The sequence below is a fragment of the Macaca nemestrina genome, chromosome 10, assembly GCF_043159975.1.
Source record: "Macaca nemestrina isolate mMacNem1 chromosome 10, mMacNem.hap1, whole genome shotgun sequence".
In the NCBI taxonomy this organism is placed as follows: Eukaryota; Metazoa; Chordata; class Mammalia; order Primates; family Cercopithecidae; genus Macaca; species Macaca nemestrina.
This window is the reverse complement of record NC_092134.1, coordinates 110,620,110-110,645,282: the sequence shown is the minus strand read 5'-3', so window position 1 is coordinate 110,645,282 and position 25,173 is coordinate 110,620,110. Positions and strand designations below refer to the sequence as shown.

General features: G+C 39.0%; 1 protein-coding gene and 1 long non-coding RNA gene across 6 annotated transcripts in view; one reads left to right on the top strand and one right to left on the bottom strand.

Moving 5' to 3' along the window:
* Positions 1–25,173, bottom strand: part of LOC105484268 (DENN domain containing 5B) — a 205,276-nt gene that overhangs the window by 161,408 nt on the left and 18,695 nt on the right. The gene's annotated exons all lie outside the window — the stretch shown is intronic.
* Positions 14,791–23,730, top strand: LOC112427162 (uncharacterized). Its single transcript, XR_003018632.2, has 3 exons — positions 14,791–14,875; positions 20,113–20,199; positions 23,680–23,730. It is a non-coding gene; the product is annotated as an uncharacterized lncRNA (long non-coding RNA).

Here is a 25,173-nt window from a genome sequence, read left to right as displayed (position 1 = left end):
GAAGGATGGAAGACAAGACCCACAAAACAACCAGAAAACAAGCAAAAAAAAAAAAAAGGAAGGAGTAAGCCCTTGCTCATCAATAACAACACTGAATGTAAATGGACTAAGCTCCCCAGTAAAAAAAACAGAGTGGCGAAAGGGACTAAAAAACAAAACAAAACAAAACAAAACACAAGACTCAGTGATCTGTTGTCTGTTGCCTACAAGAAGCACACTTCACCTACAAAGACACACATAGACTGAAAATAAAGGGATGGAAAAACATATTCCATGACAATGGAAATCAAAAAAGACTAGCAGCTACACACATATCGGACGAAATAGATTTCAAGACAAAAACTAAGAAGAGACAAAGAAGGTCACTATATAATGATAAAGGGGGCAATTCAGCAAGAAGATGTAACAATTGTAATTGTATATGGAGGCAACACTGGAGCACCCAGATACATAAAGCAAATATTGTTACAGCTAAAAAGAGAGACAGACTCCAATATAATAATAGCTGGAAACTTCAACATCCCATTTTCAGCATTTGACAGATCTTCCAGAGAGAAAATCAACAAACATCTGACTTAATCTGCACTACAGACCAAATGGACCTAATAGATATACACATAATATTTCATCCCAAAGCTGCAGAGTACACATTCTTTTCCTCAGCACATGGATCATTCTCAAGGACGGACCACATGTTATGTCACAAAACAAGTCTTAAAACATTAAAAAAAATGAAATAATACCAAGCATCTTCTCTGACCACAATGGAATAAAACTAGAAATCAGTAACAAGTGGAATTATTGAAAATTTTATTGAAATAAATTATAAAGGAAACACAACATACAAAAATCGATGGGATACAACAAAAGCAGTACTAAGACGCAAGTTTACAACTATAAGTGCCTACATCAAAAAAGAAAAAAAACCCTCAAATAAACCACCATTTAACGATGCACATTAAAGAACTAGAAAAGCAAGAGCAAACCAAACCCCAAATTAGTAGAAGAAATAATAAAGATCAGGCCGCGCATGGTGGCTCACGCCTGTAATCCCAGCACTTTGGGAGGCTGAGGCAGGTGGATCACTTGATGTCAGGAGTTCAAGACAAGCCTGGATAACTTGGTGAAACCCCATCTCTACTAAAAATTCAAAAAATTAGCCGAGCATGGTGGTGTGCGCCTGTAATCTCAGTTACTCGGAAGGCTGAGGCAGGAGGATAGCTTCAACCTGTGAAGCGGAGGTTGTAGTGAGCCAAGATCATGCCACTGCACTCCAGGGTGGGTAACAGAGCGAGATTTCATCTCAAAATACAAAACAAAACAAAATAAAAAATAAAGATCAGAGCAGAAATAAGTGAAACTGAAACAAAAAAAATTTGCAAAACTTCAAAGAAACAAAACGCTTTTTTTTTTGGAAAAAAAATTGACAAACTGCTAGACAGACTAAGAAAAAGAGAAGACACAACTAAGTAAAATCAGAGATTAAGAAGGAAACATTCAACCGATACCACAGAAATTCAAAGGATGATCAGTGGCTGCTATGACCAATTATATGCCAATAAATGAGAAAATCTAGAGAAAATGGATAAATTCCTAGATACATACAACCTACCAAGATTGAGCCATGAAGAAATCCAAAACCTGAACAAACCAATAATAAGCAACAACATCAATGCCATAATAAAAAATCTCCCAGAAAAGAAAAGGCTGGGACCTGATGGCTTCACTACAGAAGAAAACCAGACATTTAAAGAACAAATACCAATCCTATTCAAACTATTCTGAAAACTAGAGGAGAAGGGAATAATTCCAAATTCACTCTATGAGGCCTGTATACCAAAATCAAAGACATATTACATATTAAAAGAAAAAAAGCTACAGACCAATATCACTGATGAAAATGAATGCAAAAATCCTCAACAAAATACTAACAAACCAAATTCAACAACACATTAAAAAGATCATTCATCATGACTAAACAGGATTTATCCCAGGGATGCAAGGATGGTTCAACATATGCAAATCAATCCATCTGATATATCATCATATCAACAAAACGAAGGACGAAAACCATATGATCATTTCAATTGATGCTGAAAAACCACTTGATAACATTCGACATCCCTTCATAATAAAAACCTTAAAAAAACTGGGTATAGAAGAAATGTACCTTAACATAATTAAACTATATATGGCAGACTCTCAGCTAGTATCATACTGATGAGGAAAAAAAAAAGCCTTTCCTCTAAGATCTGGAACACAACAAGAATATCCACTTTCACCACTGTTATTCAACACAGTACTAGAAGTCCTAGCTACAGCAATCAGACAAGAGAAAGATATAACGCGCATCCAAATTGGAAAGGAAGGAGTCAAGTTATCCTTGTTTGCAGATTATATGATCTCATATTTGGAAAAACCTAAAGACTCTACCAAAAAACTATTAGAACTGATACAAAATCAGTAAAGTTGCAAGATACAAAATCAACCTACAAAAATCTAGCACTTCTATATGCCAACAGCAAACAATCTAAAAAAGAAATCAAGAAAGTAATCCCAGTTGCAATAACTACAAATAAAATTAAATACCTAGTAACCAAATAAATGAAAAGTCTCTACAATGAAAACTAAAACACTGGAGCAAGAAATTGAAGAGGACACAAAAAACTGGAAAGATAGTCTATATTCATGGGTTGGAAGACTCAATATTGTTAAAATGCCCATTCTCCCCAAAGCAATCTACAGATTTCATGCAATCCCTGTAAAAAATACCAATAATGTTCTTCACAAAAGTAGGAAAAACAATCTTAGGCCAGGCGTGATGACTCAAGCCTGCAATCCCAGTACTTCAGGAGGCCGAGGTGGGCGGATCACTTGAGGCAAGGAGTTCAAGACCAGCCTGGCCAACATGGCAAGACATCGTCTCTACTAAAAACACAAAAATTAGCCAGGCAAGGTGGCGGGTACCTGTAATCCCAGCTATTCAGGAGGCTGAGGTACGAGAATCGCTTGAACCTGGGAGGCAGAGGTTGCAGTGAGCAGAGACTATGTCACTGCACTCTAGCCTGGGTGACACAGTGAGACTCTGTCCCGCCCCCCAACCTCCCTCGAAAAGAAAAGAAAAGAAAAGAAAAGAAAAGAAAAGAAAAGAGAAAAGATCCTAAAATTTACACAGAACCACAAAAGACCCAGAATAGCCAAAGCTATCCTAAGGAAAAAGAACAAAACGAGGAATTTCATTACCTGACTTCAAATTATACTACAGTTAGAGTAACCAAAATGGCATGACACTGGCATAAAAATAGACACATTAGACCAGTGGAACAGTCTAATAAAGAATGCAGAAATGAATCCATACATCTACAGTGAACTCACTTTAGACAAAGGTGCCGAGAACATACAACGGAGAAAGGACAGTCTCTTCAATCAATGGTGCTGGGAAAACTAGATATCTTTATGCAGAAGAATGAAGCTTGACCCCCTATCTCTTTTTTCATTTGATAAAAAAATCAAATGAAAATGGATTAAAAACTTAAATTTAAGACCTAAACTATGAAACTACTAAAAGAAAACATTGGGGAACCTCTCCAGAACACTGGAGTGGGCAAGGATTTCTTGAGTAATACCCCACAAGCACAGGCAACCAAAGCAAAAATGGACAAATGGGATCACATCAAGTGAAAAACCTTCTGCATAGCAAAGTAAACAATCAACAAAAGACAACCCACAGAATGGGAGAAAATATTTTCAAACTACCCATCTGGCAAGGGATTAATACCCCAAATACAAAAGGAGCTCATACAACTCTACAGGAAAAAAAAAAATCTAATAATCCAATCAAAACTGGGCAAAAGATCTGAATAGACATTTCTCAAAAGACATACAAATGGCAAACAGGTATATGAAAAGCTGCTCAACATCACTGACTATCGGAGGAATGCAAATCAAAACTACAATGAGATATAATCTCATCACAGTTAAAATGGCTTTTATACAAAGTCAGGCAATAACAAATGCAGGCGAGGATGTGGAGGAAGGAGAACCCTTGTAGATGGCTGGTGGAAATGTAAATTAATATAACTACTATGGAGAACAGTTTGGAGTTTCCTCAAAAAACTAAAAATAGAGCTACTATATGATCCAGTGATCCCACTCCTAGAAATATACCCAAAATAAAGGAAATCAGTATATAAAAGAGATGTCTGCACTTCCATGTTTATTACAGCACTATTCACAATAGCCAAGATTTGGAAGCAACCTAAGTGTCCATCAACAGATGAATGGATAAAGAAAATGTGCTACTTATACATAATGGAGCACTATGCAGCCATAAGAAGAATGAGATCCTGTTGTTTGCAACACCATGGATGGAACTGGAAGTCATTATGTTAAGTGAAATAAGCCAGACACAGAAAGACAAACTTCACATGTCTTCACTTATTTGTGGGAGCTAAAAATTAAAGCAATTGGCCAGCACAGTGCCTCACACCTGTAACCCCAGCACTTTGGGAGGCCGAGACAAGTGAATCACAAGGTCAGGAATTCAAGACCAGCCTGGTCAATATGGTGAAACCCTGTCTCTACTAAAAATTCAAAAACATTAGCCAGACATGGTGGTGGGTGCCTGTAGTCCCAGCTACTCAGAAGGCTAAGGCAGGAGAATCCCTTGAATCAGGGAGGCAGAGGTTGCAGTGAGCCAAGATCGTGCCACTGCACTCCAGCCTGGGCAACAGAGTGAGACTCCGTCTCAAAAAAAAAAAAAAAAAAAAATTAAAACTATTGAACTCATGAACATAGAAAGTAGAAGCATAGTTACCAGAGGCTGAGAAGGGTAGGAGGTAGGATGGGGGGAAGTAGGGATGGTTAATGGGTACAAAAAAACAGAATGAATAAGACCCAGTATTTACTAGCACAACAGGGTGCCTATAGTAAAAAATAATGTAATAGTACATTTTAAAATAATTAAGAGTATAACTGGATTGTTTGTAACACAAATGGTAAATGCTTGAGGGGATGGATACCTCATCTTCCATGATGGGATTATTATGCACTGAATGCTTGTATCAAAATATCTCATGTAACCCATAAATACTTCTGCTACGTATCCACAAAAATTAAAAATTTTTTTAAAATGGGTTGGGCACAGTGGCTTATACCTGTAATCCCAACACTCTGGGAGGCCAAGGTAGGCAGATTCTTTGAGCCCAGGATTTTGAGATCAGCAAGGGCAACAAAGCAAAATCCCATCTCTATGAAAAAATATAAAAATTACCTGGGTGTGGGGGTGTGCAACTGTAGTCCCAGCAACTCAGGAAGCTGAGGTGGGAGGGTGGCTTGAGCCTGGGAGGTGGAAGTTGCAGGGAACCAAGACTGTGCCACCGTAATCCAGCCTCGGCGACAGAGCCAGACCCTATCTCAAATAAGTAAATAGTATTGAAAAAACTTTTGTAGTGAGACAAAAAAGGTTTTTTGGTACACAACATTTAAATCTCTACAAAAAATACAAACATTAGCCAGGCATGGTAGCCCACACCTGTAGTCCCAACTACTTGGGAGGCTCAGTAAGCTAAGGCAGGATGATCCCTTGACTCCAGGAGGTTGAGGCTACAGTGAGCGTTGATCGGGCCACTGCACTCCAGCCTGGGTGACAAAGTAAGACTTTGTCTCAAAAAACGAGAGATTTAATACCAAATGGTTCATAAAGATGCAAAACTGCTATGTAAAGTTTCCATATGTTTTGTAACAGAAAATGTTAGGGGTAAGATGATGTGTGTGGTATCACTCTTTACACTCCAAGTCATTAGCTTGCTTCTTTCACAGTACCTACTACTAAGATCTGACTTTTTATAAAAGTAATTTATGTCCCTTGCTTGTTAGCATAGATACCTTGTAAAAATTTGTATAAGGTAAGCGGCTTATAAAATTTTATCTGGAAAAAACCTCACTAGGCTATCATGGAGGTTTAAGATCAAAGATACTATGCTACCCTTTTGAAACAGGTGAGAAATTAGAAAAAGGTTAGTCCAATTAGAAGTTCTCTTACAATGTTATGACAATCATCAAAAGTATAACAGCAGCACAGGAATAAACAAGTTGCTAGGAAAAAAAGAGAAAACCCACAGACACTAGTATATGTAATTATTTAGCATGTAATAAAAGGAAAATCAGAAAACAGAAAGGGAATGTTTATTCAATAAACAGGGACTGGAACATGTGGCTGGTTTTTGAAAAATAATCTACTCAGATCCTTACCCTACAGCAAAATAAATTCCAAGTATATCACATCTCTATCTACTCTCTATCCGTAAGATACAAACAATATATAAAAAGTGATTTAAATTTACTAAATATGGCTGGCACAATGGCTCACGCCTGTAATCCCAGCACTTTGGGAGGCCAGCCAGATCACTTGAGGTCAGGAGTTTGAGACCAGCCTGGCCAACATGGTGAAAACCTGTCTCCACTAAAAATACAAAAACTAGTCAGGCATGGTGGCACAAGCCTGTATTCCCAGCTATTCAGGAGGCTGAGGTACAAGAATCACTTGAACCTGGGAGGCAGAAGTTGCAATGAGCCAAGACTGTACCACTGCACTCTAGCCTGGGCAACAGAGTCAGACTCCATCTCAAAATAAATAAATTAATGAATTAACTAAATTAATGAATTACTAAATAAGTAACTTTAATACACATTAAAATATATTTTAAAAGTCGATACATAAAAATATTTTAGAAGATACTATATCACATTTTTTATTTTTATTTTTTAATTTTTGAAACAGGGTTTCACTCTGTCACCCACGCTGCAGTACAGTGGCGCAAGCACAGCTCACTGTAGTCTCAACCTCCAAGGCTCAAGCAATCCTCCTGCCTCAGCCTTTTAAGTAGATAGAACTGCTGGCATGTGCCTCCACATCCAACTAATTTTTATTATTTTATATGTAGAGACGGGGTCTCCCTACATTGCCCAGGCTGGTCCCAAGGTCCTGGGCTCAAGTGATCCTCGCACCTCAGCCTCCCAAAGTGTTGGGATTAGAAGTGCGAACCACCATGCCGAGCCAATAACTATCAAATCTATGAATATTAATAGAATGAAACTGAAATTACAATGAAAATATTAATTCAATTACAAAAAAATTTAAATATCCTATGCATGAAAAGGAAAACTACCAAAAGTGGAAAGGCCAAGAATAAACTAATGAAAATATCTACAGCTTGAGACAATCAGACATTATGCCCTCCTAATAGGATGCACTATGAATTACATAAAACCACTAATAAAATATTCATTCTTTCCCCAAAAAAATGTTGAACCTGAATCTAATTAAGACTTTAGAGAAGGCTGGGCGTGGTGGCTCACGCCTGTAATGCCAGCACTTTGGGAGGCCGAGGTGGGTGGATCACCTGAGGTTGGGAGTTCGAGACCAGCCTGACCAACAAGAAGAAACCCCGTCTCTACTAAAAATACAAAAATTAGCTGGGCATGGTGGCGCATACCTGTAATCCCAGCTACTCGGAGGCTGAGGCAGGAGAATCACTTGAACCCGGGAGGCGGAGGTTGCAGTGAGCTGAGATCAAGCCATTGCACTCCAACCTGGGCAATAAGAGTGAAACTCCACGCCCCACCCCCCACACAAAAGACTTTAGAGGAAAGGTGTTAACAAATCCAGGAGATAGAGAAACAAGTTAACCACCAAGAAATAGACGATAAACAAAGAATCCAAAATATGGGACATTCTACAGGGAAAATAACCCAGTTTCTTGAAAAAAATCAAATGCATAAAAACAAAGGGAAGGGGAATCAGTTTTTAGACAATCTCCCCCACCACAGGCACACAAAAGCTTCTCAGTCCATTCATAAAAAACTAAAAAGTCCTTATCAGAGCCAGAGCCTACGTCCTTGGGATTTTACCCTGTGAAAAAGAATCCAAAAAACTAAAAAATTCACGTACAAAAAGATGATGTTCAGCATGTTTTTTCATTTCCTTTCCTATTTACCTATTTTTGTTTCTTTTTCCAACTTTTATTTTAGATACAGGGAGTACATGTGCAGGTTTGCTACTTGGGTATATTGTATAATGCTGAGATTTGGGGTACAAATGATCCCATATCACCCAAGTATTGAATAAAATACCCAATAGGTTTTCAACCATTCCCCTCCTTCCTTTCTCCCCCATCTAATATTCCCGAGTTTCTGTTGTTGCCATCTTTATGTCTACGAGTACCCAATGTTTAGCTTCCACTTACAAGTGTGAACATGTGGTATTTGACAGCATGGTTTTAACAGTGAAAAATTATAAATGACAAAAGAACGTTAAGCAAATTAAGGGATATCCAGAATATAATATTATACAGCCTCCAAAATGTTTATAGTAATAAAAAGGACATATAATAATGAAAAGTGCATATTTTAAATGTTTAGTGAAAAATCAGGATAAAAGGATATATATGGGCCAGGCACCATGGCTCACACCTATAATCCCAGCACTTTGGGAGGCTGAGCCAGGTGGATGGCTTGAGCCCAAGAGTTTGACACCAGCCTGGACAACATGGTGAAACCCATGTCTACAAAGCAAAACAAAATAAACATTAGCCAGGTATGGTAGCGCATGCCTGTATTTCCAGCTACTCAAGAGGCTGAGGTGGCAGGATCACTTGAGGCAGAGGTTGCACTGAGTCAAGATCGTGACACTGCACTCCAGTATGGGCGACAGAGTAAGATGCTGTCTCAAAAAAAAAAAAAAAAAAAAAAAAAGTGGTGGGGGGATATATAAGGTAACAAGAAAACATACACAAAAGCATATTAAAAATGGAAAGGAAATACAGTAAATATTAACACTGTATGGCTAGTGTTTCCACTTTCAAGTTATTTTTTCTTTGCTTTCTAGTTTTAACAGCCAGGCATTTTCTGTGATTTTAAAAATCCTTTCTCAAATTAGAAACTATATATATGCTATATATATGTGACCCATATAATAACAAATCTAGATAAGCTAGCTTTATGTTACAGCGTATTTGTTTTTCCCATTTCAAAATGTTATTTATTAAGCACGGTATCATTCTATAACCATTTTCTGAACATTTCCCCAAATCTTTACCAAAACAAAGCTCTCTTAAATTCTTTCTCCATTGTATTTCTTTTCAACTCCTCCCTGAGTAACTCGTATTTAGTGGGAATAAAGTTTTTATTTTGGCCAGGTGCGGTGGCTCACGCCTGTAATCCCAGCACTTTGGGAGGCTGAGGCAGGTGGATAATTTGAGGTCAGGAGTTCGAGATCAGCCTGACCAACATGGTGAAACCCCATCTCTACTAAAAATACAAAAATTAGCCAGGCGTGGTGGTATGTGCCTGTAATGCCAGCTCCTCAGGAGGCTGAGGCAGGAGAATCGCTTGAACCGGGAGGCAGACATTGTAGTAAGCTGAGATCACACCAGTGCACTCCAGCCTGGGCAACAGAGCGAGACTCATCTCAAAAAAAAGAAAAAAAATTTTTATTTCAGAGTATAAAATTATTCTGCATTTAAAATCAACATTATAACCCCACATCTAAAAGACCCATGGAGGAGTGAAAAACATTTGTTGAAAGTGTACTTTCTGTATACTATTTTAAGTTTCTTTGTTCTATAAAAATATGGTAATATTTGTTTGATACATTCGATGACAGCAACCAAAATTTATTTTGAGTTTACAGTCTGCAACGTGAATTTCTAAAAATATCAAACTAACAGTCAAGTTTAATTGGCACAGACATATCTGTTATGTTCAACAGAAACAAAGACTCACACGTGTGGGGAATGACAGTTCTGAGTTTTTCTCTCTTTCCAGCAAATCTGCTTCATTAGCCATTATTCTTTTTTCCTCTAGAGTGTCTCTGAGGTCACTGCCACATTGCTTCCTATCAGACAAGTTAACACTGAGGAACCTGTGCCTGTGTGCAATCTCAGCAGATTTGCACTTATTGGTGTTACTTTTTTTTACATACACATTTTTAAACATATACCCAAGGCCAGAGAATAAGGGAAAAGTATAATGAACTCCCATGTACTCACTACCCAGCTTCAACAATTATCAACAGTTTACTATTCTTGTTTTATCTACTATCCTCCCAACTTTTTAAGACAGGGAGCAGGAGTTGGAAGTATTTTAAAACAAATCTTAGACATGATTAGATGAAAATTTTTGGCTAGCAAACTAAAAAGGTTTTTATTTTGTTTTGTTTTGTTTTTGAGACAGAGTCTCAGTCACCCAGGCTGGAGTACAGTGGCACAATCTTGGCTCATTGCAACCTCTGCCTCCTGGGTTCAAGTGATTCTCCTGCCTCAGCCTCCCTAGTAGCTGGGACTACAGGCGCATGCCACCAGGCCCAGCTAATTTCTGTATTTTTAGTAGAGATGGGATTTCACCATGTTGGTTATTGGTCAGGCTGATCTTGAACTTCTGACCTAGTGATCCACTCGCCTCAGCCTCCCAAAATGCTGGGATTACAGGCATGAGCCACCGTGCCCGGCCTCAAACTAAAAAGTTTGTTTTGTTTTGTTTTGTTTTGTTTTTTGAGATGGAGTTTTGCTCTTGTTGCCTAGGCTGGAATGCAAAGGCACGATCTTGGCTCACGGCAACCTCCACCTCTGGGTTCAAGCAATTCTCCTGCCTCAGCCTCCCAAGTAGCTGGGATTACAGGTGCCTGCCACCAAGCCTGGCTAATTTTTTGTATTTTTAGTAGAGGCGGGGGTTTCACCATGTTGGCCAGGCTGGTCTCAAACTCCTGACCTCAGATGATCCATCCACCTCGACTTCCCAAAGTGCTGGGATTAAAGGCGTGAGCCACCCCACCCAGCCTCTAAAATGTTTTAAAGGTACTTGTCTTCTCTTGCTTAAAACTTAAGATGTTAAAAATATTAAGATATTAAACTTAACATCTAATATAGTTCAAATTAAAATCCAGCCAGGCACAATGGCACACACTTGTAATCCCAGTGCTTTGGGAGGCTGAGGCAAGATCACTTGAGCCCAGAAGTTCAAGACCAGCCTGGGCAACAAAGTGAAACCCCACCTCTACAAACAAAGTTTTAAAAATTAGCCAGACATGGCAGCATACACCTGTAGACCCAGCTATTCAGAAGGCCGAAGTAGAGGATCACCTGAGCCAAGGAGGTCAAGGCTGCAGTGAGCTGTGATCGCTCTACTGCACAGCAGCTTGGGCAACATCTGTCTCAAAAAACAAAAAAAAAAAAAAAAAAAAAGAAGAAGAAGAAGAAGTTAAGAGTTAAGCGACTCTCTCACCAGAAGCAGAACCTAGAGTATCTGATTCTAAGACCAGACTGTTTTCCTCACAAGACATACTGCCACTTTAAAAACTTGACTACATCACAAGACCTCTTGGATTTATGACTCTAGATCAATAAACAAATAAATGTTAGATCATACTCCATTTTGTCAAACAACAACAATAAATAACTTTTAACTCATGAGAACCTAACATTTTCTCAAATGTTGTGTTATACATCAGAACATAATCTGTAAATTAATCAAACCTCTTCCTCCTTTGGGTAAAAGGACAGACCTTTCAGCAAGTGTCCTTTCAAGAAGACCAATTTAATTAATTAATGGCTATGTATTTCTCTAAGGTCAGAACTACAGTCCCCATATGCAGAGAATACATTATTGGGTACAGCTGAAAAGGGGGTCCTTTGAGCATAGCATCAATAAACAGTACCGAAAGCCAAGGGTTTTTTTCCTTTAGAGACTAGGTCTTACTTTGTCAACCCGAGCTGGAAAGCAGTGGCACGATCATAGCTCACAGCAGTCTTGAACTCCTGAGCTCAAGTGATCCTCTTGCCTTAGCCTCCTGGGTAGCTGGGACTACAGGTACCTGCCACTACGCCTGGCTAATTCTTTAAAATTTTTTTTACAGACACGAAGTCTCACTTTGTTGTACACACTGTTCTTGAACTCCTGGCTTCAGGTGATCCTTCCTAGTGGACCTCCCAAAGTGCTGGGATTACAGGCATGAGCCACCATGCCTGGCCAAGTTCATTTTTAAATTCTGACTTTAGTAAAAAAGTTTAGAAATGAGAGATAAAATGTAGCATCTGCCCCTATCAGCAATGATAACCACGTCTTCTTGTTATCGTAAAAAGGCACTGACTTTTTCCTTAATTCTAAGAAAAGGAATCCTGATTTTTTAAAAAATGTGCATAAAACTTAAGGTTACAATTTTTAAAATTATTCTGAAACAAATATTATTTTAATTATGATATCTATATGGCTCTGATTTTCTATTCTTTAGAAAATTATTACTTTCTTGGGTCCTATGGGTTTCCATAAAAGGTCATTCTTTTTTTTTTATGTGACTATTTCTTTTTTTTTTTTTAATTTTTATTTTTATTTTAAGTTCTGGAGTACAGGTGCAGGATGTGCAGGTTTATTACATAGGTAAATGTGTGCCATGGTGGTTTGCTGCACCTATCAACCCATCACCTAGGTATTAAGCCCAGTATGCATGAGCTATATTTTTCTTAATGCTCTCTCCCCCATCCCAACCCCAACAGATCCCAATGTGTGTTGTTCCCCTCCATGTGTCCATGTGTTTTCACTGTTCAGCTCCCATTTGGAAGTGAGAATATGCAGTGTTTGGTTTTCTATTCCTGCATTAGTTTGCTGAGGATAATGGCTTCCAGCTCCATCCATGTCCCTGCAAAGGACATGATCTCATTCCTTTTTTATGGCTGCATAGTATTCCATAGTATATGTGTACCACACTTCCTTTAACCAGTCTATTGTTGATGGGCATTTGGATTGATTCTATGTCTTTGCTACTGCAGATAGTGCTTCAATGAACATACGCAAGCATGCATCTTTGTAACAGGATGATTTATATTCCTTTGGATATATACCCAGTAATGGGATTGCTGGGTCAAATGGTATTTCTGGTTCTAGATCTCTGAGGAATCACAAAAGGCCATTTTTTCTTTTTTCAAGACGGAGTCTCGCTCTGTCACCCAGGCTGGAGTGCAGCAGCACAATCTTGGCTCACTGCAACCTCCGCCTCCTGGGTTCAAATAATTTTCCTGTCTCAGCCTCCCAAGTAGCTGGGGCTAAAGGCGCCTGCCACCATGCCCAGCTAATTTTTGTATTTTTAGTAGATATAAGGTTTCACATTGTTGGTCGGGCTGGTCTTGAACTCTCAACCTCAGCTGATCCATTTGCCTCGGCCTCCCAAAGTGCTGGGATTACAGGTGTGAGCCACCGTGCCCGGCTAAAAGGCCATTCTTAATTTTCAAAAGAGAACTTTATGACATCTGGGAATTTCAGAGGCTTTGCAGAACAACATTAAGAAATCTACAGTTTGGTAGGCTTGAGGTCGGTTGTTCAAGACCAGCCTTAGCAACATAGCAAGACCCCATCTCTATTCTATTTTAAATAAAAAATAAAAATAGAAAACAAGAAAAGAAACCTACTGTTTATAGAATAGAGTGAGTTTAGGTCTTTCAGTGAGGTCTGTTTTCTTAACAAAATACACATTGAAGTGTAAAAATACTGCCCAACTGATGATATTCCTTCAAGAATACTAGCAGATGAGTAAACTGGCAATATGATTAAAAAAAAAAAAAAAAAAAAAAACATACATGCCTCTTGACCCAGCAGTTTCCTTAGAAATGTGACCTAAAGGACTCATTAAAAATGTGTGCAAAGATTTTCCCACTAGGATGTTCTCCTCAATGCTGCTTAAAATAACAAAAAATTCAAAACAACCTCAGAATCTATAGTAAGAGAATCTGTAAATAAGGATGTAGCTACAGTGAGCTATGATCTCACCACTGCACTAAAGCCTGGGCAACAGAGATCCCGCCTCTTAGAAAAAAATTCTACCAACCCCAAACGAAAGTAATTGCATAGACTAGTCTTAGAAGTTCACTATCTTGATAATAGCGCTAGTAGAGATACTAAGACACTGAGCCCTTTCTAAAATAATGTAGAGGTGTATCAAAGACCAGAGAGTTTTATTGTTCTTTTCAGTGATTCCTCAAAGATGGTGGTCTTAATTTCTCTATACATATATGAATCAGAACCCACCCCCCAAATCCCTTGTTTTCTTTTTCCTGGGCTTGAAGCAAGAGGCAATTGCACTGGTGACTCTCCACAATGTCATGAGTTCTCAGTTGTTCCATTAAAGATTATCACAGTGCAAGTAAAAGAACAGCACAATAAGAGAAATGGTTCTCACCTGTTTGATCTACAGAAACATATAGACCTCCAAGGCTCAATAGAAAAATTTTCCTGGAACTCCTAAACTTCAGAAATAAGACTCAAATAACTTCATTCCTAGCCTTTTAGTTTGTACCAAGGTATCACAAACTTATTTACAAAGTTTATTCTGACCAATGCAAATAAAATTGGGCACTTCATTAAAACTTCCTTGAATCTATTACTCCATGAATAGAAGATGAAAAATACTCATACTGATGGATAACCACTTTACACAACACTGAATCAACTCCCCTTTGCTTGCCTCCTTCTAAAGGACTGGCTTAATTACAGTAGTAGAACCCAAACATGAATCAATCTCATGACTAAGAATTAACTATGCATCCATTTAGCAAATGAAAGTTTATTTTAGCATTTGAAATTCTGTGGTTCCTCAGGAATATAGCCAGATAATGGATTTTTACTAACAAATGCAACTAACACCATTTCATCTCCTCTCTAGGAATGACTGAAGACTCTTGACTGTCATCTATTCAGCACCTGGAAGTATTATCTTTTTGTAATAAGAAAAGAAAACTAGCTGAAAGAAAAGAAAATATACTTGTTCCTTCAAATATAGATCATACAATCAAATACACCTTAATTCACTGGTAAACATGTCACTTGTAATGTAAGTTCTAACTCCAGATGAAAAATGAAAAGTAAGCTCTCTACCATCCTAGTATTGATAGGAAATCCTCACTGTAGAGTAACGGAAAACAGTCAGTCTTTGGTCTATTTTAGTTGAATCTTTACATTAGTAGAGGAAACAATGAACTCAAGGCAAATTAAGTTACCCTCCCTAAGTTATTTTTCCTCAACAAATCAAGCTCAAAGACAATCTTACAAACTAGAAACACAGAATAAAAGAATAGAGGAAGATACCGTCTCCTATGCCATATTACAGCCCAGAATTAGTTAATCTAATTCAAAGTATTGGCAAAGATTTTCCATCAACTAGACCAGGTGTTTATCATTCATTACCATGTACTGCTTAAGCTTGTAAAGTAGGTGAAACACAAATAATTTGGAGTTATCTCCAGACAAAGAGTAAAAACACAAGAAAAATGTTAAAATCCTATTATGTTCAACAGCTGATTTTCAGAATTTACATCATTAATTTTTATTAACATTAGGAATGATTTGCCTACACTGTTCAGCTTAATGAAAGTGTAATGGAAATGCAAGAATCTGACAGCACTTATTAATATCTGTTTAGCAATTATACACTTGAAGTTTAATCATGGATTTAAGAACTTCAATAAACTAGTGAAAGAAGAAATTTTAAAAAAGAAAACAGTGAAAGAAATAGAATCAAGGCATTAATCCACCAAGAAAAGGGTTCGCCGTGTGTTCACTCTGACCTTGAGTCTATCACCACATGGAAATTTTTTAGGCATTTTACCAGGGAAGGAAAAAAGGGAAGAAAAAAGAGATACTCTTAGTGCTGCTGCTGCCTTCCTTCTTTACTGTTCTAGTCTCCATATCTTCAAAAAATACTTAGTAATTTTTCCCCTAAAATGTTGTAAATGTGCTTACTGATCCAATCTTACTGTTAGAGTATCCATGAACAATTCTTGGCCCGCTTTCTCTTCTCTACCCACATTCTCTCCCTTGGTGATCTTATCTAAACTTAAACTCAAGGATTTAAATACTTTGCCTCCATAATGTATAATTCCAGCTCAGTCTTCTCTCTTAACTCCAGACTCATACATCTAACTGCCCACTTGATCAGAATATCTTATAGGCGTCTCAAATTCAGAATGTCCAAAAATGAATTGCTGAGCTGTGCCAACCCTCCTCCAACCTAAGCAACCCATACTATGGTATTCTCCAGTTAAGTTGATGGTAATTCCTTTTTTCTTCAACTTACTGAAGTTTAAAACCTTTAGAGTCATCTTTGATTCATCCCCTTTCTCTCACACCCCACCTTTTGATAACAAAATCCTACTGTTTCAATCTTCCAAATATGTGCAGAAATTGACTACATCTCACTACCTGCACTGCCACTACGTGGCCTGAGCCACCACCATCATTTCTTTCTTAAATTACTGCAGGCTTCCCAACAGATCTTCCAGCTTCTACCCTTGAACCTCCTCGATACACACATACAATTTAGTCTTAATACAGCTAGCTGCCAGGATGATCCTTTTAAAACTAAGTCAGAGGTCTCTCTACCCTGTTCAAATCGGGTAATGGCTGCCCAGCTCTCTTAGAGTAAAAACCAAAGTCCTTCCAACAACATAAGGCCCCATCATAGAAGGCCTCCCCTTCTATTATTTGTTCCTCTTGTTCACTCCTCCAGACTCTTTAGGGTTACTTGAACTCACCAGGTGACCGCTTGATGTTTTCTTTGGGATACTTTTCCCAAATATCTACTTGGCTAACTCCCTTACTTTCTTAAGTCTTTGTTCAAAGATCACCTCTCAGTGTGGGCTACCCCGAACACCTTGTTTAAAACTGCAATCAGCTCCTTTACTACCAAAAAGAGAGAGTAAACTACGCTTAGTGAACTCATCTCACCTAGCACAGACTGTGGAAGAAAGTACTAAGATCAGAGGGAGTATTCTCATGAGGAAATAGAATAGGAGATTAGCTGGAACCTTTGTCAAGATCCCAATTATGTTCAGGGATTTAAAAAGAGAATTCCGTATGTTAAGGGATGAAGAAATGAGGAGATCAGTTACCAAAAAGGATCTACACTCAGGATCTGTCTGAGTCACAGATACACAGCTGCAACATACTCATATATGCGTCTCAAGGGGGAAAAGCCCACACTTTAAAGCACAGCAAAGTATTTCCTTATCCATACATCACAAAAGAGAAACAGCAAGAAAATATATCCCAGCTTAAGCATAGCATATGCAAATGAATTTAACAATAATTTCTTAAGCCAAGCATGGTTGCACACACCTATAATTCCAGCTACTTGAGAGGCTGAGGAGGAAGGATCATCTGAGCCCGAAAGTTCAAGAACAGCCTGGGCAACACAGTGAGACTCTGTCTCGAATAATAATAACAATAATAACAACAACAATTTATTCTCCACATGCCTGCAACAGTTCATCTCTAGGAAAAGGGGCTTACTTGAGACTAGATGCTTACATTAAAAATATGTATACGCATTTTGAAACCTGATTAGCCAACATCTAACCACCTCAATTTATAGTAAAAGGGATTCCAAAAACTCAAACCTGTTTAGCATAACATAAAATGACAAACAGAAAACCTTGCCATTTCCAGGGAGAATAAAAAATCAATAATTTATTCAAACATGTATTGAGCGCCTACTATTTGTCAGGCCTGTGACAGGAGCCAGTATGGCATTAAGAGTGTAGTAACTACAGTCAAAATGAGGTATAAATATCAAACACATGAGAATTTTTTCTCTTTGTAATAGATTTATCAATCATGTTGACAATGGCTACATATTCTGGAACCTTCCCTTTAAGTTTAAGCCATATCATTCATTCAACAAAGTTGCAGTATCTATTAAGTGCAAGCACTGTAGTAGATGCTGAGGGATTACAAATATAAATAGCAGGTTACATTAATTGGGTACTTCCCATGTACCCCAGATTCTGTATATTATCTCATTCATCAACTCAGCAACTTTATAAATTAAATACTTCCCTGTTTTAGAGATGATAAACTATTATGCTAAACTGTTTCTCTCAGGTAGCTTCAAGTCTAGAAGTCAGAAAGATATGCTTAGAAATAATATTAATACTATCTGGCCAGCTCTACCTCATTACCACCCAAAAGTCTAATAAATAAAAATGGCAATTTATGTACCCACAGGTAAAGAATACACACATTCTATACTACAGAATTGCTTTCTAAAGGACAAATTTAAATTACAATAAATAAATGGGCCAGGCACAGTGGCTCACACCTGTAATCCCAGCACTTTGGGACGCTGAGGCAGGCGGATCACCTGAGGTCAGGAGTTCGAGACCAGCCTGACCAACATGGAGAAACCACATCTCTAATAAAAATACAAAATTAGCCAGGCGTGGCGGCAGGCACCTGTAATCCCAGCTACTAGGGAAGCTAAGGCAGGAGAATCAGTTGAACCCAGTAGGTGGAGGTTGTGGTAAGCCAAGATCACACCATTGCACTCCAACCTGGGCAACAAAAGCGAAACTCTGTCTTAAAAACTAATAATAATAAATAAAATGAAATAAAAGGCTTGTAGTTGTATATGATCTGTGTAATGATAGCAGTTTTGTAAGAAAAATAAAATGAAAGGAAATAATAGACAATGAAAGCAACTAATGACTGATTTCTAGCTTCTTCCTTTCTACTCCAAAAAAGCTGCTCTGTAATAACTTTAATTACTTCAGTGATAAGACTTCTAATTCTGTCCAACTCATTTTTTCCTAACACATTTCATCCTAACACATGGGAACAAAATCAGGTGACTTGTACAAAACGAAACACTATTTTAAGTATTTATCTATAAACTGCTTTCCTTTTTTTTTTCTTTTTTTTTTTTTTTTTTTTTTACAAATTCTAAAATCTTACGTAGATAAGGCTTCCTCTGCCCCTAAGTAAACTTTCTGCACATTAACTGCACCTAGCTTGGTGAGACAGATGGAGACCCTGCAAGGTCTACAAACTCTTTGTTTAAAAGGTGGCAAATGAGTTCTACTGACCATCAAAGCTAGGTTTCTTGGAAGCACTGACCCTGGGGCCATGTTTTTTCACCTTGCAAGGCCAAAGCAGACAATGGATTCAAAGCTAAAAGAAGAGAAGCCAAAGGAAGATTGGACTTAAACATGAAAATCCGTACCATACAAATTTATAACACAAACAGCCCATCTTTTTCAACACTACCATCAGTGTTAATTTACAAAAATGGAAAGACTGATCCTACTCTTTCCAAATTCTAAATCTATCACTCAACTAGGTAAAATCTCAGCATTTTTTTATGAACTCCAACTGCTAACCTCCTTTGGGGGTAAAAACAAAAATAAAAACTGAGGATTCCATTCCTGTGTAAAGCAGAGTTAATGTAAAAAGATCATACTTTAACTGTGAAGACAAAGCAGCAAAGTTTCTTCCTAAAATGGAAGCAGGAATACCTAAGTGAACTCAAGTTACTATTCAGTACAAAAAGCAGTCTTAGGAACTTTAAGAGGAGTTTGTAAGACCAATTTTTAGAAACATTTTTGAATCCTAGATAAACCTAGTATCAATGATCTGAAGATAATTTAATGTTTAAAAATAAAAGGATTATTTACTATCTCTCTTGATCTACATCCTAAATGATTTCAAGAGATCTCTTGGAAACTAATAAGAAACATGCAAATAAATGCCTTTTGCAAATAAAAAAATTTAAGTTGACTTTTAATCATATGCTCTAAATAAAAAAAATTTCTTTAATGAAAATGGGCCGGTTGTGGTGGCTCACGCCTGTAATCCCAGCACTTTGGGAGGCTGAGGTGAGTGGATCACTTGAAGTCAGGAGTTCAAGACGAGCCTAGCCAATGTGGCGAAACGCCATCTCTACTAAAAATACAAAAATCACCTAAGTGTGGTAGCGCATGCCTGTAATCCCAGCTACTAGGGAGACTGAGGCAGGAGAACTGCTTGAGCCTGCGGGGGCAGAGGTTGCAATGAGCCAAGATCACACCACTGCACTCCAGCCTGGGCAACAGAGCAAGTCTCCAGCTCAAAAAAGAAAAGAAAATGAATGTTACTGTTTAATGACTAGAATAGATTCACAATTCAGAGATAAAATATTATATATACAAATAAAAGCATAATAAAATGTAGTGATTACTTTGGCCATTATTTGTAAGTGAATTTGAGTATCCACAAACTTTACCTTGAGTATCTACTCTTTATTGATTACATCCTCAGCAACAAGAAACAAAACAAGGGCAACCCACTGCAACTACAGATTGGTGGCCAGAAGGTAAGAGTACATGAGGATCTAGTGCAAACAAGGTAAGAACTGTTAGAGCCCATGAATATTTCAGAAGAATAATGAAAAAGTGTGCCAGATGGGTGCACTTGCAGCTAGCTGGCTAACAACAAAATTTCTGACCAAAGCCTAATGCTTCCTTACATAATTTATCAAGCACTTTTCAGTTCCCTTCCACTACCACCCTTCTCTTTTCATTGTGATGATGATGATTATTATTATTTTGAGATAGGGTCTGGCTCTGTCACCCAGTCTGGAGTGCAGTGGCGAGATCTCTGCTCACTGCAACCTCCAACTCCCAGGCTCAAGTGATCCTCCCACCTCAGTCTCCAGAGTAGCTGGGACTACAGGTAGGCATCACCCCCCTTGGCTAATTTTTGTATTTTTTTAGAGACAGGGTTTTGCCATGTTGCCCAGGCTGATCTCACACTCCTAGCCTTAAGCGATCCTCCCACCTCTGCCTCCCTAATTGCTAGATTACAGGTGTGAGCCACCACAACCAGCCCATGCCACACTGCAATTCTAAAGATAGCAGATTGTATTATTTCCTTCAGCGGAGATGGCATCAAAATCCTGCACACTACTATTGCTTTAGTATGCTCTACTTAAAACCACTGCTGAAGATTATAGATCCTAACAGATTAACCAATGTGGCAGTCAGCCTCAAGATGACTCTCAATGATTCTTGGTTCCTGATATTCACAACCTTGCCACTTCAACTATTGCATCTATTGCCGGTAATCCCAGCACTTTCAGAGGCTAAGGCAGGTGGCTCACTTGAGACCAGTCTGGGCAACATGGCAAAACTCTGTCTCCACAAAAAAAATTAAAAAGCCAGCTAGGTGTGCAGGCACACACCTGTAGTCTCAACAACTTGGGAGATTAGGATAGAAAGATGCTTGAGCCCAGGAGGCGGAGGTTGCAGTGAGCTGAGATCGTCTCACAAAAAAAAAGAAAGAAAGAAAAGAAAGGAGTATATCTATTGAATCCTTTTACACTTACGTTGTTGAGTCCTCTTAAGCAATTTATGCATCTTGCTTATGTGGATACCTCTGGTCACTTACATGTAGATAGTATACTCCTAAAACAGATGCGCAACCAACAAAATCTGTAATTTTCATACATAAAAGGCTCAAAGTTAGTCCTGTTTTCATTTAGAATGTGATTTAGGTTAACACATAATAGGTTTATTAATGTTCCTTTTAAGTATATAAATGCCCTGCTCTCTATCAGATTAAAAAGGTGGGCTCTTTTACACATGAGAATGATTTAAGTTTCTGAGACTGTTCTCTTTAGTTAAAGGGGCCTAGATTTGGACCCAGAAGAATCTGTGTTGTGGTTCTAATTCTGCCACTAGCAATGCAAACTTAGGTAAGTCATTTAATATCTCTAAACATGATTGCCAACTGCAAACTAGGGACTATATTTGACTGGCTCTAAAAACTAAAAAATAGTGGCTGGGCACAGAGGTTCATGCCTGTAATCCCAGCACTTTGGGAGCCTAAAGCAGGTAGATTGCTTGAACCCAGGAGTTCGAGACCAGCCTGGGCAACACGGTAAAGCCCCATCTCTAGGAAAAAAAATATAAAAATTAGCTGGGCATAGTGGCATGCACCTGTAGTCCCAACTATTGGGACTTGCAGACTAGGGTGGAAGGATCGCTTGAACCCAGAAGATGGAGATGGCAGTGAGCTGAGATCACACCACTACACTCCAGCCTAGGTGACAGAAGTGAAACTCTTGTCTCAAAAAAATAAAAAAATATAATTTGAAGCCAGTCATGGTGGTGTACACCTGTAGTTCCAGCTACTCAAGAGACTGATGCAGGAGGATTGCCTGAGCCCAGGAGTTCGAGGCTATAGTGTGCTGTAATCATGTCTGTGAACAACTACTGCATTCCAGGCAGGGAAACATAGTGAGAACATCTCTTAAAAACAAAACTCGGCCAGGTGTGGTGGCTTACGCCTGTAATTCCAGCACTTTGGGAGGCCGAGGCGGGCATATGCATATTCCTATTGCAACACCTTATTTCCAAATAAAAATAATTTTCTTTTAGACAGCCTGTCTCTATTTGTTATTTAGGTTGACAAACCCAACATACAATAAAGTTGCCAAATTCATTAGCTGGGTGTGGTGGTACATGCCTGTAGTCCCAGCTATTTGGAAAGCTGAGGTGGGAGGATTACTTGAGCCCAGGAAATGGAGGCTGCAGTGAGCTGTGATAGCACCACTGCACTCCAGCCTGTGTGCCAGAGCAACACCTTGTCTCAAAAAAAAAAAAAAGAAGTTGCCAAATTCAATTTACTTGTGCATCCTATCTTTCCCATCCATCCCCCATCTTCTTTACTCCCACCACTACTATTCTGATTTAGACCCTTTCCTTCTAATTTGTCTTATAGTAATAGCCTCCTGAGAGGTTACAGTGAGCGAAGATCGCACCACTGCACTCCAGCCTGGGCAACTGAGTGAGACTGTGTCTAAAAAAAAAAAAAAAAACAAACCTCCTAATTGGTTTCCCCACTTCAAATCTCATCCCAGTTTAATTCCATTCTATATCCTCCACCCAGAGTGATATTCCTAAGGCTATGGTTTTGAGCAAGCCATTCCTTTGTTCAAAACCTTTAGGGTGATACATACCTGCAGTCCCAGCTACTTGGGAGGCTGAGGTGCGAGAACTGCTTGAGCCCAGGAGATAAAGGCTGCAGTGAGCTATGGCCTCACCACTGCATTCCAGCCTAGGCAACAGGGCAAGATTCTACCTCTTTAAACAACAACAATAACAAGTCACCTCTCAGTGGCTCTTTTCTGTTTTGGGGGGGTTGTTTGCTGTTGTTTTGTAGAGACAAGGTCTTGCTTTGTTGACCAGGCCAGTCATGAACTCCTGGGCTCAAGCCAAGCCATCCTCCCGCCTCCGCCTTCCGAAGTACTGGGATTACAGGTGTGAGCCACCACAACTGGCCTCTGTTCTGTCTTTCAGAGGGCGCTCATCTAGCATTCAACGAGTAGAGAACATAGGTTGAGCATCCCTAATCCAGAAATATGAAGTGCTCCAAAATCTGAAATTTTTTGACTGCCAATATGACACCACAAGTGGAAAATTCCATACCTGAACTAAAGTGATGGGTACACAAAATCATTTAAAACACTGTATAAAATTACCTTCAGGCTACATGAAAAAGGTACATATGAAATGTAAGTGAATTTCATGTTTAGACTTAGGTACCATCCTTAAGAAATCTCATTATGTATATGCAAATATTCCAAAATCTGAAAAAATACAAAATCCTAAATACTTTTGGTCTCAAATATTTTGGATAAGGGACGCTCAACTTGTATTGGGAATGCTTCCCAGCAGCCACCTCCCTCCCTCTTCTACTGTGAACTAGCTATGTAGTTTTCATCCCAAATTAGTCTCAGCAATCAGTTTAATCCCATTTTACTTGCCACACTGATTTGTTAAAGGACAGGCCACAGCAAACACCCATATTTTTGTTTCCTGACAGGAGTGAAGGCTAGAGGAGGAAAGTTAAATTCTCTTCTAAGGAAGGTGTGATGTGCAAATACAAACTTAACTTCTGCTGCCACTTAACCACTCTGAGAGAAGCCACCTGAAGAGAAGTCAACACTGTGTAAAGGTTGCGCCTAAACAGCTGCAGTGAAATGGAGCTGGAGCCACATTCAAATTACACTCTGAACACATGGACCCCAAAAACTCCTTTTAAATTTTGTGAACCAGCCAAATTCCTTTATTTCCTCTTTGACCTATAAACCACAAGCATTCTAACTGATAGAGAACTCCAAAGGCTGATTCAATCTCTTTACCCAAGTCATCTCCCACCACTTCATAAAATGTTGAAGTGGGCTAATCTATATACCTCTTTTTTTTTTTTGAGACAAGGGTCTGGTATGTTGCTCAGACTGGTCTCAAAACTCCTGGGCTCAAGCAATCCTCCCACCTTAGCCTCCCAGGTAGCTGGGGTTACAGGTACATACATGCCACCACACCCAGCAACACATTTTTTTTTTTTTTTGAGACGAGGGTCTTACTGTGTCACCCAGGCTGGAGTACAGTGGTGAAATCTTGGCTCACTGAAATCTCCGCCTTCTGGGCTCAGGCCATCTTCCACCTCAGCCTACCAAGTAGCTGGGACCACAGGTGCATACTGCCACACCCAGCTAATTTTCTGTATTTTTGGTAGAGATGGAGTTTCACCACACTGCTCAGGCTGGTCTCGAACTCCTGAGCTCAAGCAATTCATCTGCCTCCCAAAGTGCTGGGATTAAAGGTATGAGCCACCGCACCTGGCCCAGATGTATATGTGTGTAACATATACATCTGGCTCTGGAAACAAAAAGTAGGAGCAGTGAGCTGGGCATAAATAGACCTTCTTCTCCACAATTTGCTCTCTTACATTATTTTGTGACTGTGTTATATTATCCCCCCAAAATTTTAAAGAGCCAGTGCCAGCTGGGAGCAGTGGTTCATGCCTATAATCCCAGCACTTTGGGAGCCGGAGGCAGGCAGATCACTTGAGGCCAGGAGTTTGAGACTACCCTGGCCAATGTGGTGAACTCCATCTCTATTAAAAATACACAAAAAATTAGCCGAGTGTGGTGGTACATGCCTGTGATCCCAGCTACTCAGGAGGCTGAGGCAGTAGGATCGCTTGAGCCCAGGAGGCAGAGGTTGCAGTGAGCCATGACTGTGTCACTGCATTCCAGCCTGGGCAACAGAGTGAGACTCTGTCTCAAAAAAATAATAATAGCCAACACCAGTCACAGTACACAGTACTTAGGAACAACTAAAATTCATCTCAATTCAACTCATTCTAAAAGATAACCAAAAAATGGCCGGGCGTGGTGGCTCGGGCCTGTAATCCCAACACTTTGGGAGGCTGAGGCAGGCAGATCACGAGGTCAGGAGATCGAAACCATCCTGGTTAACACAATGAAACCTCATCTCTACTAAAAATACAAAAAATTAGCTGAGCATGGTG